The sequence below is a fragment of the Pseudorasbora parva genome, chromosome 2, assembly GCF_024679245.1.
Source record: "Pseudorasbora parva isolate DD20220531a chromosome 2, ASM2467924v1, whole genome shotgun sequence".
NCBI lineage: Eukaryota > Metazoa > Chordata > Actinopteri > Cypriniformes > Gobionidae > Pseudorasbora > Pseudorasbora parva.
In genome coordinates this window covers 6,996,168-7,007,380 of record NC_090173.1, presented here as the reverse complement: position 1 = coordinate 7,007,380, position 11,213 = coordinate 6,996,168, and positions in this window count along the sequence as shown.

Genomic DNA, 11,213 nt, shown 5'->3' with positions numbered 1-11,213 from the left:
TGATGTCATTCCAACCAGCTGTCAACAATCAGTAATCAACATGTCTACCAATCAGCTCAAGTGGAGGATCACATAAATACCCAGTCAACTCACCAACGTTCCTTGACAAAGTTTGCAGCATCCCTCCACCACCCCTTCTACCTCACACGCACCTGGTTAACTTTCCTAACCAGAAATACGGGGGGAGTACTCTGGGTTCGGGCCAAATACCGAGCTCGGAGCCCTCTCCTCGGACAGCACGCCAAATACGCATACCATTTATTCTATCTGAATTATTTGTAAGTGTGAACTCGTGAACTGTAATGTGTCTGTCTGTCTGCATGTCATGCCAGTCTGTAATGTGTCTGTTTCTCTGTCTGCATGTCATGCCAGTTTGTAATGTGTCTGTCTGCATGTCATGCCAGTCTGTAATGTGTCTGTCTGTAATGTCTGTCTGCCTGCCTGTCATGCCAGTCTGTAATATATGTCTGTAATGTGTCTGTCTGCCTGCATGTCATGCCAGTCTGTAATGTCTGTCTGTCTGCATGTCATGCCAGTCTGTAATGTGTCTGTCTGTCTGTCTGCATGTCATGCCAGTCTATAATGTCTGTTTGTAATGTCTGTAATGTGTCTGTCTGTCTGTCTGTCTGTCTGCATGTCATGCCAGTCTGTAATGTGTCTGTCTGTCTGCATGTCATGCCAGTCTATAATGTCTGTCTGTAATGTGTCTGTCTGTAATGTCTGTCTGCCTGCCTGCCTGTCATGCCAGTCTGTAATATCTGTCTGTATTGTGTCTGTCTATCTGTCTGCATGTCATGCCAGTCTGTAATGTGTCCGTCTGTAATGTGTCTGTCTGTCTGCATGTCATGCCAGTCTGTAATGTCTGTCTGCCTGCATGTCATGCCAGTCTGTAATGTGTCTGTCTGTAATGTCTGTCTGTCTGCCTGTCATGCCAGTCTGTAATATCTGTCTGTAATGTGTCTGTCTGTCTGTCTGCATGTCATGCCAGTCTGGAATGTCTGTCTGCCTGTCATGCCAGTCTGTATTATCTGTCTGTAATGTGTCTGTCTTTCTGCATGTCATGCCAGTCTGTAATGTGTCTGTCTGTAATGTGTCTGTCTGTCTGCATGTCATATCAGTCTGTAATGTGTCTGTCTGTCTGCATGTCATGCCAGTCTGTAATGTCTGTTTCTCTGTCTGCATGTCATGCCAGTTTGTAATGTGTCTGTCTGCATGTCATGCCAGTCTGTAATGTGTCTGTCTGTAATGTCTGTACTCCTGCCTGTCATGCCAGTCTGTAATATATGTCTGTAATGTGTCTGTCTGCCTGCATGTCATGCCAGTCTGTAATGTGTCTGTCTGTAATGTCTGTCTGTCTGCATGTCATGCCAGTCTGTAATGTGTCTGTCTGTCTGTCTGCATGTCATGCCAGTCTATAATGTCTGTTTGTAATGTCTGTAATGTGTCTGTCTGTCTGTCTGTCTGCATGTCATGCCAGTCTGTAATGTGTCTGTCTGTCTGTCTGTGCATGTCATGCCAGTCTGTAATGTGTCTGTCTGTCTGTCTGTCTGTCTGTCTGTCTGTCTGTCTGTCGGTCTGCATGTCATGCCAGTCTGTAACGTGTCTGTCTGTCTGTCTGCATGTCATGCCAGTCTGTAATGTGTCTGTCTGTAATGTCTGTCAGTCTGCATGTCATGCCAGTCTGTAATGTGTCTGTCTGTCTGTCTGCATGTCATGCCAGTCTATAATGTCTGTTTGTAATGTCTGTAATGTGTCTGTCTGTCTGCATGTCATGCCAGTCTGTAATGTGTCTGTTTCTCTGTCTGCGTGTCATGCCAGTTTGTAATGTGTCTGTCTGCATGTCATGCCAGTCTGTAATGTGTCTGTCTGTAATGTCTGTCTGCCTGCCTGTCATGCCAGTCTGTAATATATGTATGTAATGTGTCTGTCTGCCTGCATGTCATGCCAGTCTGTAATGTGTCTGTCTGTAATGTCTGTCTGTCTGCATGTCATGCCAGTCTGTAATGTGTCTGTCTGTCTGTCTGCATGTCATGCCAGTCTATAATGTCTGTTTGTAATGTCTGTAATGTGTCTGTCTGTCTGTCTGCATGTCATGCCAGTCTGTAATCTGTCTGTCTGTCTGCATGTCATGCCAGTCTATAATGTCTGTCTGTAATGTGTCTATCTGTAATGTCTGTCTGCCTGCCTGTCATGCCAGTCTGTAATATCTGTCTGTATTGTGTCTGTCTATCTGTCTACATGTCATGCCAGTCTGTAATATGTCTGTCTGTAATGTATCTGTCTGCCTGCATGTCATGCCAGTCTGTAATGTGTCCGTCTGTAATGTGTCTGTCTGTCTGCATGTCATGCCAGTCTGTAATGTCTGTCTGCCTGCATGTCATGCCAGTCTGTAATGTGTCTGTCTGTAATGTCTGTCTGCCTGCCTGTCATGCCAGTCTGTAATATCTGTCTGTAATGTGTCTGTCTGTCTGTCTGCATGTCATGCCAGTCTGTAATGTCTGTCTGCCTGTCATGCCAGTCTGCATTATCTGTCTGTAATGTGTCTGTCTGTCTGCATGTCATGCCAGTCTGTAATGTGTCTGTCTGTCTGCATGTCATATCAGTCTGTAATGTGTCTGTCTGTCTACATGTCATGCCAGTCTGTAATGTGTCTGTTTCTCTGTCTGCATGTCATGCCAGTTTGTAATGTGTCTGTCTGCATGTCATGCCAGTCTGTAATGTGTCTGTCTGTAATGTCTGTCTGCCTGCCTGCCTGCCTGTCATGCCAGTCTGTAATATATGTCTGTAATGTGTCTGTCTGCCTGCATGTCATGCCAGTCTGTAATGTGTCTGTCTGTAATGTCTGTCTGTCTGCATGTCATGCCAGTCTGTAATGTGTCTGTCTGTCTGCATGTCATGCCAGTCTATAATGTCTGTTTGTAATGTCTGTAATGTGTCTGTCTGTCTGTCTGTCTGTCTGCATGTCATGCCAGTCTGTAATGTGTCTGTCTGTCTGTCGGTCTGCATGTCATGCCAGTCTGTAATGTGTCTGTCTGTCTGTCTGTCTGTCAGTCGGTCTGCATGTCATGCCAGTCTGTAATGTGTCTGTCTGTCTGTCTGTCTGCATGTCATGCCAGTCTGTAACGTGTCTGTCTGTCTGTCTGTCTGTCTGTCTGTCTGTCTGTCTGTCTGCATGTCATGCCAGTCTGTAATGTGTCTGTCTGTAATGTCTGTCTGTCTGCATGTCATGCCAGTCTGTAATGTGTCTGTCTGTCTGTCTGTCTGTCTGTCTGTCTGCATGTCATGCCAGTCTATAATGTCTGTTTGTAATGTCTGTAATGTGTCTGTCTGTCTGTCTGTCTGCATGTCACGCCAGTCTGTAATGTGTCTGTCTGTCTGTCTGACTGAATGTCATGCCAGTCTGTAATGTGTCTGTCTGTCTGTCTGACTGCATGTCATGCCAGTCTGTAATGTGTCTGTCTGTCTGTCTGTCTGTCTGCATGTCATGCCAGTCTTTAATGTGTCTGTCTGTCTGTCTGTCTTTCTGCATGTCATGCCAGTCTGTAATGTGTCTGTCTGTCTGCATGTCATGCCAGTCTCTAATGTGTCTGTCTGTCTGCATGTCATACCAGTCTGTAATGTCTTGTCTGTCTGTCTGTCTGCATGTCATGCCAGTCTGTAATGCCTTGTCTGTCTGTCTGTCTGTCTGTCTGTCTGTCTGCATTTCATGCCAGTCTTTAATGTGTCTGTCTGTCTGTCTGCATGTCATGTCAGTCTGTAATGTGTCTGTCTGTCTGTCTGCATGTCATGCCAGTCTGTAATGTGTCTGTCTGTCTGTCTGTCTGCATGTCATGCCAGTCTGTAATGTGTCTGTCTGTCTGTCTGCATGTCATGCCAGTCTGTAATGTGTCTGTCTGTCTGTCTGTCTGTCTGCATGTCATGCCAGTCTTTAATGTGTCTGTCTGTCTGTCTTTCTGCATGTCATGCCAGTCTGTAATGTCTCTGTCTGTCTGCATGTCATGCCAGTCTCTAATGTGTCTGTCTGTCTGCATGTCATACCAGTCTGTAATGTGTCTGTCTGTCTGCATGTCATGCCAGTCTGTAATGTGTCTGTCTGTCTGTCTGTCTGCATGTCATGCCAGTCTGTAACGTGTCTGTCTGTCTGCATGTCATGCCAGTCTGTAATGTGTCTGTCTGTCTGTCTGCATGTCATGCCAGTCTGTAATGTGTCTGTCTGTCTGTCTGTCTGCATGTCATGCCAGTCTGTAATGTGTCTGTCTGTCTGTCTGCATGTCATGCCAGTCTGTAATGTGTCTGTCTGTCTGTCTGTCTGCATGTCATGCCAGTCTGTAATGTGTCTGTCTGTCTGTCTGCTTGTCATGCCAGTCTGTAATGTGTCTGTCTGTCTGTCTGTCTGTCTGCATGTCATGCCAGTCTTTAATGTGTCTGTCTGTCTGTCTGTCTTTCTGCATGTCATGCCAGTCTGTAATGTGTCTGTCTGTCTGCATGTCATGCCAGTCTCTAATGTGTCTGTCTGTCTGCATGTCATACCAGTCTGTAATGTGTCTGTCTGTCTGCATGTCATGCCAGTCTGTAATGTGTCTGTCTGTCTGTCTGTCTGCATGTCATGCCAGTCTGTAACGTGTCTGTCTGTCTGCATGTCATGCCAGTCTGTAATGTGTCTGTCTGTCTGTCTGTCTGCATGTCATGCCAGTCTGTAATGTGTCTGTCTGTCTGTCTGTCTGCATGTCATGCCAGTCTGTAATGTGTCTGTCTGTCTGCATGTCATGCCAGTCTGTAATGTGTCTGTCTGTCTGTCTGCATGTCATGTCAGTCTGTAATGTGTCTGTCTGTCTGTCTGCATGTCATGCCAGTCTGTAATGTGTCTGTCTGTCTGTCTGTCTGCATGTCATGCCAGTCTGTAATGTGTCTGTCTGTCTGTCTGCATGTCATGCCAGTCTGTAATGTGTCTGTCTGTCTGTCTGTCTGTCTGTCTGCATGTCATGCCAGTCTTTAATGTGTCTGTCTGTCTGTCTTTCTGCATGTCATGCCAGTCTGTAATGTCTCTGTCTGTCTGCATGTCATGCCAGTCTCTAATGTGTCTGTCTGTCTGCATGTCATACCAGTCTGTAATGTGTCTGTCTGTCTGCATGTCATGCCAGTCTGTAATGTGTCTGTCTGTCTGTCTGTCTGTCTGTCTGTCTGTGCATGTCATGCCAGTCTGTAATGTGTCTGTCTGTCTGTCTGTCTGTCTGTCTGTCTGTCTGTCGGTCTGCATGTCATGCCAGCCTGTAATGTGTCTGTCTGTCTGTCTGAATGTCATGCCAGTCTGTAACGTGTCTGTCTGTCTGTCTGTCTGTCTGCATGTCATGCCAGTCTGTAAAGTGTCTGTCTGTAATGTCTGTCTGTCTGCATGTCATGCCAGTCTGTAATGTGTCTGTCTGTCTGTCTGCATGTCATGCCAGTCTATAATGTCTGTTTGTAATGTCTGTAATGTGTCTGTCTGTCTGCATGTCATGCCAGTCTGTAATGTGTCTGTTTCTCTGTCTGCATGTCATGCCAGTTTGTAATGTGTCTGTCTGCATGTCATGCCAGTCTGTAATGTGTCTGTCTGTAATGTCTGTCTGCCTGCCTGTCATGCCAGTCTGTAATATATGTCTGTAATGTGTCTGTCTGCCTGCATGTCATGCCAGTCTGTAATGTCTGTCTGTCTGCATGTCATGCCAGTCTGTAATGTGTCTGTCTGTCTGTCTGCATGTCATGCCAGTCTATAATGTCTGTTTGTAATGTCTGTAATGTGTCTGTCTGTCTGTCTGTCTGTCTGCATGTCATGCCAGTCTGTAATGTGTCTGTCTGTCTGCATGTCATGCCAGTCTATAATGTCTGTCTGTAATGTGTCTGTCTGTAATGTCTGTCTGCCTGCCTGCCTGTCATGCCAGTCTGTAATATCTGTCTGTATTGTGTCTGTCTATCTGTCTGCATGTCATGCCAGTCTGTAATGTGTCCGTCTGTAATGTGTCTGTCTGTCTGCATGTCATGCCAGTCTGTAATGTCTGTCTGCCTGCATGTCATGCCAGTCTGTAATGTGTCTGTCTGTAATGTCTGTCTGTCTGCCTGTCATGCCAGTCTGTAATATCTGTCTGTAATGTGTCTGTCTGTCTGTCTGCATGTCATGCCAGTCTGGAATGTCTGTCTGCCTGTCATGCCAGTCTGTATTATCTGTCTGTAATGTGTCTGTCTTTCTGCATGTCATGCCAGTCTGTAATGTGTCTGTCTGTAATGTGTCTGTCTGTCTGCATGTCATATCAGTCTGTAATGTGTCTGTCTGTCTGCATGTCATGCCAGTCTGTAATGTCTGTTTCTCTGTCTGCATGTCATGCCAGTTTGTAATGTGTCTGTCTGCATGTCATGCCAGTCTGTAATGTGTCTGTCTGTAATGTCTGTACTCCTGCCTGTCATGCCAGTCTGTAATATATGTCTGTAATGTGTCTGTCTGCCTGCATGTCATGCCAGTCTGTAATGTGTCTGTCTGTAATGTCTGTCTGTCTGCATGTCATGCCAGTCTGTAATGTGTCTGTCTGTCTGTCTGCATGTCATGCCAGTCTATAATGTCTGTTTGTAATGTCTGTAATGTGTCTGTCTGTCTGTCTGTCTGCATGTCATGCCAGTCTGTAATGTGTCTGTCTGTCTGTCTGTGCATGTCATGCCAGTCTGTAATGTGTCTGTCTGTCTGTCTGTCTGTCTGTCTGTCTGTCTGTCTGTCTGTCTGTCGGTCTGCATGTCATGCCAGTCTGTAACGTGTCTGTCTGTCTGTCTGCATGTCATGCCAGTCTGTAATGTGTCTGTCTGTAATGTCTGTCAGTCTGCATGTCATGCCAGTCTGTAATGTGTCTGTCTGTCTGTCTGCATGTCATGCCAGTCTATAATGTCTGTTTGTAATGTCTGTAATGTGTCTGTCTGTCTGCATGTCATGCCAGTCTGTAATGTGTCTGTTTCTCTGTCTGCGTGTCATGCCAGTTTGTAATGTGTCTGTCTGCATGTCATGCCAGTCTGTAATGTGTCTGTCTGTAATGTCTGTCTGCCTGCCTGTCATGCCAGTCTGTAATATATGTATGTAATGTGTCTGTCTGCCTGCATGTCATGCCAGTCTGTAATGTGTCTGTCTGTAATGTCTGTCTGTCTGCATGTCATGCCAGTCTGTAATGTGTCTGTCTGTCTGTCTGCATGTCATGCCAGTCTATAATGTCTGTTTGTAATGTCTGTAATGTGTCTGTCTGTCTGTCTGCATGTCATGCCAGTCTGTAATCTGTCTGTCTGTCTGCATGTCATGCCAGTCTAAAATGTCTGTCTGTAATGTGTCTATCTGTAATGTCTGTCTGCCTGCCTGTCATGCCAGTCTGTAATATCTGTCTGTATTGTGTCTGTCTATCTGTCTACATGTCATGCCAGTCTGTAATATGTCTGTCTGTAATGTATCTGTCTGCCTGCATGTCATGCCAGTCTGTAATGTGTCCGTCTGTAATGTGTCTGTCTGTCTGCATGTCATGCCAGTCTGTAATGTCTGTCTGCCTGCATGTCATGCCAGTCTGTAATGTGTCTGTCTGTAATGTCTGTCTGCCTGCCTGTCATGCCAGTCTGTAATATCTGTCTGTAATGTGTCTGTCTGTCTGTCTGCATGTCATGCCAGTCTGTAATGTCTGTCTGCCTGTCATGCCAGTCTGTATTATCTGTCTGTAATGTGTCTGTCTGTCTGCATGTCATGCCAGTCTGTAATGTGTCTGTCTGTCTGCATGTCATATCAGTCTGTAATGTGTCTGTCTGTCTACATGTCATGCCAGTCTGTAATGTGTCTGTTTCTCTGTCTGCATGTCATGCCAGTTTGTAATGTGTCTGTCTGCATGTCATGCCAGTCTGTAATGTGTCTGTCTGTAATGTCTGTCTGCCTGCCTGCCTGCCTGTCATGCCAGTCTGTAATATATGTCTGTAATGTGTCTGTCTGCCTGCATGTCATGCCAGTCTGTAATGTGTCTGTCTGTAATGTCTGTCTGTCTGCATGTCATGCCAGTCTGTAATGTGTCTGTCTGTCTGCATGTCATGCCAGTCTATAATGTCTGTTTGTAATGTCTGTAATGTGTCTGTCTGTCTGTCTGTCTGTCTGCATGTCATGCCAGTCTGTAATGTGTCTGTCTGTCTGTCGGTCTGCATGTCATGCCAGTCTGTAATGTGTCTGTCTGTCTGTCTGTCTGTCAGTCGGTCTGCATGTCATGCCAGTCTGTAATGTGTCTGTCTGTCTGTCTGTCTGCATGTCATGCCAGTCTGTAACGTGTCTGTCTGTCTGTCTGTCTGTCTGTCTGTCTGTCTGTCTGTCTGTCTGTCTGTCTGTCTGTCTGCATGTCATGCCAGTCTGTAATGTGTCTGTCTGTAATGTCTGTCTGTCTGCATGTCATGCCAGTCTGTAATGTGTCTGTCTGTCTGTCTGTCTGTCTGTCTGTCTGCATGTCATGCCAGTCTATAATGTCTGTTTGTAATGTCTGTAATGTGTCTGTCTGTCTGTCTGTCTGCATGTCACGCCAGTCTGTAATGTGTCTGTCTGTCTGTCTGACTGAATGTCATGCCAGTCTGTAATGTGTCTGTCTGTCTGTCTGACTGCATGTCATGCCAGTCTGTAATGTGTCTGTCTGTCTGTCTGTCTGCATGTCATGCCAGTCTTTAATGTGTCTGTCTGTCTGTCTGTCTTTCTGCATGTCATGCCAGTCTGTAATGTGTCTGTCTGTCTGCATGTCATGCCAGTCTCTAATGTGTCTGTCTGTCTGCATGTCATACCAGTCTGTAATGTCTTGTCTGTCTGTCTGTCTGCATGTCATGCCAGTCTGTAATGCCTTGTCTGTCTGTCTGTCTGTCTGTCTGTCTGTCTGCATTTCATGCCAGTCTTTAATGTGTCTGTCTGTCTGTCTGCATGTCATGTCAGTCTGTAATGTGTCTGTCTGTCTGTCTGCATGTCATGCCAGTCTGTAATGTGTCTGTCTGTCTGTCTGTCTGCATGTCATGCCAGTCTGTAATGTGTCTGTCTGTCTGTCTGCATGTCATGCCAGTCTGTAATGTGTCTGTCTGTCTGTCTGTCTGTCTGCATGTCATGCCAGTCTTTAATGTGTCTGTCTGTCTGTCTTTCTGCATGTCATGCCAGTCTGTAATGTCTCTGTCTGTCTGCATGTCATGCCAGTCTCTAATGTGTCTGTCTGTCTGCATGTCATACCAGTCTGTAATGTGTCTGTCTGTCTGCATGTCATGCCAGTCTGTAATGTGTCTGTCTGTCTGTCTGTCTGCATGTCATGCCAGTCTGTAACGTGTCTGTCTGTCTGCATGCCATGCCAGTCTGTAATGTGTCTGTCTGTCTGTCTGCATGTCATGCCAGTCTGTAATGTGTCTGTCTGTCTGTCTGTCTGCATGTCATGCCAGTCTGTAATGTGTCTGTCTGTCTGTCTGCATGTCATGCCAGTCTGTAATGTGTCTGTCTGTCTGTCTGTCTGCATGTCATGCCAGTCTGTAATGTGTCTGTCTGTCTGTCTGCTTGTCATGCCAGTCTGTAATGTGTCTGTCTGTCTGTCTGTCTGTCTGCATGTCATGCCAGTCTTTAATGTGTCTGTCTGTCTGTCTGTCTTTCTGCATGTCATGCCAGTCTGTAATGTGTCTGTCTGTCTGCATGTCATGCCAGTCTCTAATGTGTCTGTCTGTCTGCATGTCATACCAGTCTGTAATGTGTCTGTCTGTCTGCATGTCATGCCAGTCTGTAATGTGTCTGTCTGTCTGTCTGTCTGCATGTCATGCCAGTCTGTAACGTGTCTGTCTGTCTGCATGTCATGCCAGTCTGTAATGTGTCTGTCTGTCTGTCTGTCTGCATGTCATGCCAGTCTGTAATGTGTCTGTCTGTCTGTCTGTCTGCATGTCATGCCAGTCTGTAATGTGTCTGTCTGTCTGCATGTCATGCCAGTCTGTAATGTGTCTGTCTGTCTGTCTGCATGTCATGTCAGTCTGTAATGTGTCTGTCTGTCTGTCTGCATGTCATGCCAGTCTGTAATGTGTCTGTCTGTCTGTCTGTCTGCATGTCATGCCAGTCTGTAATGTGTCTGTCTGTCTGTCTGCATGTCATGCCAGTCTGTAATGTGTCTGTCTGTCTGTCTGTCTGTCTGTCTGCATGTCATGCCAGTCTTTAATGTGTCTGTCTGTCTGTCTTTCTGCATGTCATGCCAGTCTGTAATGTCTCTGTCTGTCTGCATGTCATGCCAGTCTCTAATGTGTCTGTCTGTCTGCATGTCATACCAGTCTGTAATGTGTCTGTCTGTCTGCATGTCATGCCAGTCTGTAATGTGTCTGTCTGTCTGTCTGTCTGCATGTCATGCCAGTCTGTAACGTGTCTGTCTGTCTGCATGTAATGCCAGTCTGTAATATGTCTGTCTGTCTGTCTGTCTGCATGTCATGCCAGTCTGTAATGTGTCTGTCTGTCTGTCTGCATGTCATGCCAGTCTGTAATGTGTCTGTCTGTTTGTCTGTCTGCATGTCATGCCAGTCTGTAATGTGTCTGTCTGTCTGTCTGCATGTCATGCCAGTCTGTAATGTGTCTGTCTGTCTGTCTGCATGTCATGCCAGTCTTTAATGTGTCTGTCTGTCTGTCTTTCTGCATGTCATGCCAGTCTGTAATGTCTCTGTCTGTCTGCATGTCATGCCAGTCTCTAATGTGTCTGTCTGTCTGCATGTCATACCAGTCTGTAATGTGTCTGTCTGTCTGCATGTCATGCCAGTCTGTAATGTGTCTGTCTGTCTGTCTGTCTGTCTGTCTGTCTGCATGTCATGCCAGTCTGTAACGTGTCTGTCTGTCTGCATGTCATGCCAGTCTGTAATGTGTCTGTCTGTCTGTCTGTCTGCATGTCATGCCAGTCTGTAATGTGTCTGCCTGTCTGTCTGTCTGCATGTCATGCCAGTCTGTAATGTGTCTGTCTGTTTGTCTGTCTGCATGTCATGCCAGTCTGTAATGTGTCTGTCTGTTTGTCTGTCTGCATGTCATGCCAGTCTGTAATGTGTCTGTCTGTGTCTATCTATTTATCATGTTTTTGTTTCTGATAGACTGTCAACTTTCAGTTTGAAAACTACTTTGAACTACTGAATCTTCAAACTTCATAGCTTTTGAAACTATTTCAAACTTTCAATCTTTTTCAATCTAAATTTTTTCTTGAGAATTT